The sequence below is a fragment of the Erinaceus europaeus genome, chromosome 1 (genome assembly GCF_950295315.1).
Source record: "Erinaceus europaeus chromosome 1, mEriEur2.1, whole genome shotgun sequence".
In the NCBI taxonomy this organism is placed as follows: domain Eukaryota; kingdom Metazoa; phylum Chordata; class Mammalia; order Eulipotyphla; family Erinaceidae; genus Erinaceus; species Erinaceus europaeus.
This window is the reverse complement of record NC_080162.1, coordinates 144,135,104-144,140,567: the sequence shown is the minus strand read 5'-3', so window position 1 is coordinate 144,140,567 and position 5,464 is coordinate 144,135,104.

Below are 5,464 nucleotides of genomic sequence, written 5' to 3'. Positions count from 1 at the left end.
CTGGAGGCTGCACAGGCGGTGGCCCTGCTGGGGAGCTGGGGGCTGGCATTGACGCAGACCTCCTGAGACCCCTTGTTTATGTCATAATCCCTGTCTCCCCACATAGCTCACTCAGCATGGGTGGAGGAAGAGAGCAGGGGGTGGGAGGCAAGCTCAGTAGACACTCTGAATTCCAGAGGACCAACCCTCAAGGAGCATGAGTGCAGTGGGCATGCTGGGGGTTGTTCAGCATGTTACTTTTAGGGTATGAGGTGAATTTCAGAAGCTGATTTTCCTAGCTGGTGCTGTAGATTTCAGGTATGTCTTCACAGACCATGAGGTCTGAGTATAATTAGGAAAGTAGGGAGGCCAGGTGGCTCATGTTACTATGTAGCAAGGGCCTGGGTTTGAATCCTGGATGCTGGGAGCACCTGCAACAAGGAAACTTCACCGGCAGTGGAGCAGTGCTGCAGGTGTCTCCTCTTCTCTCTCTGTTGCTCTCCCCCTCTGTCTCACACCTGCTATTAAAAAAAAAAAGACCATTGTAGGAGCCTGGCAGTGGTGCTCCTGGTTAAGTGCACTTAATACTATACACAAGGACCCACTTCCCACATGTGGGGTGTGGGGAGCAGACACTTCATGAGTGGTGAAGCAGGTCTGCTGGTGTCTGCCTGTCTCTCTCCCTATCTCCCCTCCACTGAATTTTTCTCTGTCCTATCCAGTGAAGAAGAAAGAAAGGAAGGAAGGAAGGAAAGAAGGAAGGAAGGAAGGAAGGAAGGAAGGAAGGAAGGAAGGAAGGAAGGAAACAAGGAAGGAAGGGAGACACTATGGGGCTAAGTAGTGGCTTGGCACATCCAGTTGAGCACTCATATTACAGTGCACAAGAACTCAGGTTCAAGTCCCCAGGCCCCACTTGCAGGTAGGAAGTTTCATGAGTGATGAAGCAGTGCTATCTTTCTCTTTGATCTTTCTCCTTCTTTATGTCCCTCCCTCTCAATTTCTCTCTGTCCCATCATTGAAAAGAAAGAGAGAGAGAGAGAGAGAGAGAGAGAGAGAGAGAGGAAGGGAGGAAGGAAGGAGGGAAGAAGAAAAGAAGGAAGGAAGGAAAGGAAGAAAGAAAGAAAGAAAGAAAGAAAGAGAAAGAAAGAAAGAAAGCCACCAGGAGCATTAGAGTTGTATAGACACAAAGCTCCAGCAATAACCCTGGTGGAAAAAAGATAAAAAAGAAAAGAGAATGAAAAAGATTAATGTGATTTTCCTCTTTTGGACTTTTCCTGCATTAGAACTCTTTTGTGAACAATGCACAGTGTTTACATATCAAAGAAATCACCGTTTGCATGGACAACTAAAAAGACAGGAAAGGTATAGGCTCCACTTAAGCAGTTCCTTCCATAGTGACCCATTCTGTCAGTTGCATGGACAACTAAAAAGACAGGAAAGGTATAGGCTCCACTTAAGCAGTTCCTTCCATAGTGACCCATTCTGTCAGTTGCCGAATGAAACTGGTGATTTTCAAGAACCTTTATGCCAAAGTTATATTAGAATATTCCCTTTTCTCCCCCTAGCTTCATGGGGTTTAGGTGAAGCTCAGGCTTTGTCCACTGGCTCTGCCCCTTCCCCCTCTCTCCCCTTACAGAATTTGTTTTCTCAAGAAGCTGCAGCCTATAGGAGATGATTGAGTTGATGTGAACTGTCCTGTTAGTATATGCTCAGTATTTCTAGAAGCCTTACAGTTTGGGAGATAATCTTATTTCCCACCACATGCTGTTTGCAAAGACAAAAAGTGGATAATTCATGTTCCTGACACCTGCTGGTGTCCACATACGTGTGTGAGGCTCTGGTGCCACAAAAGTCTTTTTTTAATTATTTTTATTTATTTATTGGATAGAGACAGCCAGAAATCATGAGGGAAGGGGGTAATAGAGAGGGAGAGAGACAGAGAGATACCTACAACACTGCTTCACCACTTGCAAAGCTTTCCCTCTGCAGGTGGGAACCAGGGTCTCGAACCTGCTTGAGCATGGTAACATGTGTGTTCAACCAGGTGTGCCACTAACCGGACCCACAAAAGTATTTTTAGTTGATATAATTTGTGTACCATTAAACTCACCCTTTTTGCCTGGCACAATCAACAACATACCACTTAAATAGAAAGACAAAAACATGTGATCTTAATTAGATGAAGAAAAGCATTATGCTGGGAGTCGGGCTGTAGCGCAGCTGGTTAAGCGCAGGTGGCGCAAAGCACAAGGACCAGCATAAGGATCCCGGTTCGAACCCCGGCTCCCCACCTGCAGGGGAGTTGCTTCACAAGCGGTGAAGCAGGTCTGCAGGTGTCTATCTTTCTCTCCTCCTCTCTGTCTTCCCCTCCTCTCTCCATTTCTCTCTGTCCTATCCAACAACGACAACAACAATAATAACTACAACAATAAAACAACAAGGGCAACAAAAGGGAATAAATAAATAAAATATTTAAAAAAAAAAAAAAAAGAAAAGCATTATGCTAAAAAACATATTTCCTTACAATACGGGAACAAAGAAACATACCTTAACATAATAAAAGCCATGTGTAATAAACACATCACACTCAAAGATTTATAAATATGTGGTTATATACACATATATAATAAATATTCTAAGTGCAAAAAAAACAGGTGTATAAAGGTTCATATAACATGCAACCATTAACCCCAGAAAAAGTCTTAATTTAAGACTTTGCTTTAACTCCTTATATGATATGGAAGAATAAACCCCAAACTTAAGAGTTATGAGGTATTTAGGAAGAAGGGGGATATATGTATATATGTATATATATATATCTGTATATATATATTTATATATATATGATGTTAATTAACTTTATGACATTGACTGAAACCATTGAACTATTTTACATATTTGTAAAGCAAAGCTAAAACTAAAGAGCATGTCTGAAAACATAAGCAGAATGAATCAAGTGAACTGAACTGAAAATTGAATTGGTAACATAATCATAAAGCAGAATCATTTTAAGTTAACTGAAAACACAGCTTTAAATGTGACGATAGGTTTCCATGGGGTTTATCCCTACAGGCAAACATATAAAGCAGAAAAGGAATCTTAAATTCCCTCAGTAATCATATTGCTCAGGGCGGTGTTGGCATCGTTATTCTGAAAGTGTGTCTGTGTAAGTTCTTTTGCAATGCAAATGGGGAATGATGCTGGTGTCAGAATCAGAGCTGTTGACACAGGGGAAAGGACACACAGATGGGTGACTACTGAAGTTAAGACAACTGCGCAGTCCCAAGTCTGAAATGGAAACAGCAGCTCATGATGTATTCTACGTGGAACAAAAGTAATTCTTTTTTAAAATTTTTTTATTTATTCAAAAAAGGAAACATTAACAAAACCATAGGATAAGAGGGGTACAACTCCACACAATTCCCACCACCAGATCTCCGTATAACATCCCCTCCCTTGATAGTTTTCCTATTCTTTATCCCTCTGGGAGTATGGACCCAAGGTCATTGTGGGATGCAGAAGGTGGAAGGTCTGGCTTCTGTAATTGCTTCCCTGCTGAACATGGGCGTTGACAGACTGATCCATACTCCCAGTCTGTCTCTCTCTTTCCCTAGTAGGGTGGAGCTCTGGGGAATCAGTGCTCCAGGACACATTGGTGGGGTCGTCTATCCAGGGAAGTCTGGGTTGGCATCATGCTAGCATCTGGAACCTGGTGGCTGAAAAGAGAGTTAACATACAAAGCCAAACAAATTGTCGAACAATCATGGGCCTAAAGGCTGGAACAGTGCAGATGAAGTGTTGGGGGGTGGTCCTCCATTTTGTAGATAGCTAGTAGGCATATTTTAGTTATATTTCAAAGGGCCTGTAGCTATACTAGTTTTTTTTTTTCTCTCTCTCTCTGAACCTGAAATCTGATATGCAGGTGGATCCAAGTTATTGTTTAGGGAGGTGATGTCATGGCTAGAAAAGGGACAGAAAGCTGGATCAGGGAAGAGAGTAAGCTCCCTAATATGGGGAAAGGGTATAAATATTGTTTATTGTAAACCTCATTGATTTGATGTGATCTGGGGCCCAAATTCAGCTTAGGAGCCTATGTGACGCTTGCATCTCTGTAGATCTGAGCTCACATTCTGTGGTCATGATTAGGAAATGCCCCACTATCGACCCATCTTCCTCAAGTGTAGCACAGAGTATGAAGAACAGAAAGGGAAATTAAAAGCAGGATTTGACTAAATCTGGAGTAGGGCACCAAAGTAAAAACCCTGAGGTGATGGTGATATTCCATCTTCCCAGGGCAGTGGGGGTGGGTTGGGTGGGTGGGTGGGATGGGACACAGTCTTTTAGTGGTGGGAATGGTGTTTATGTACACTCCTATTAATTTGTAGTCATATAAATCACTATTTAATTAATATGTGAGGGGAAAAATTAATTGTATGTCTCAAACTTTTTAAAGCACAGACTGAGTCTTTTTAATACACAGGCTAAGTCTTTGATATGTTGACTCAAAAGCCTAGACCAGGGAGAACAGAAGCAACCGGTGGTACAGCTATATACAAATAATGCCAAAGGACATAAATTAGGGTGATGTTTGGTATTATACAACTAATCCTAACAAAGGGATTTTTCAAAGTTAACCCAGTTGCCAAATAATGTGCTTATAACAATAACTATCTATTGTCTTCTTGAATCCTAAGACAGCAGGAACCTCACATTTCCACCATAGAGCCTATATTTCCTCCAGTCCTGAAACCTCTAGAGTGGGGCGCACTTTCCTGCATGCTTCTCTCAATTCATACCAAATAATATTACATCTGCTGATCCCAACCTAATCAATGGAACAAGTACCACCTCAGCATGCTTCACTTCAGACTGTGTCCAGAGACTTCAGATGTGGAATGACAACCCTTCAACTTCATTACTCAAGTGAGACCTTTCCTTTTGTAGTATTCTCTAATTCCATTCCAGGCAATTCACTTCCTAACAAAGTCTCAAACCCTAGATATAGACCAGGTCTTGTGAGATAGAGCATATGTTCACACGTATCCATAAACTAGGGCAATATATATACCTGAAAGCAAAAGTACACAATACTCTGTAGTAAGTAAGTTCGAAGTTCCAAAAGAAATAGTATCTAATTAAACTTAGATACCCTCTTCACTTACTTCCTACTACAGTTCTCTCACTCACTCCAAAGCTAACCTTAGCAAAGCAAGGACTGCAAAAGCTGAGTAAGGGCAAGAGACTGGCATACTTTAATGATGACTCTTTAGTCACTATCAGGCCATCCCATCAGCTGGGGCCCTATTCGGGGAGTCCTGAGATTCCCAAACAGACATGATGGGTCTAGACCTCAAATAAATCCCTCTCTCCATTGTTACAGGTCATCTCTATCAGGAACAATAAAAAAGACCCCTTTGTGGGCCTCTCCATAGAACCTTGCCCTCAACTTGGATCAACAAGCTACAATAGAGACAACCAGAAGGAA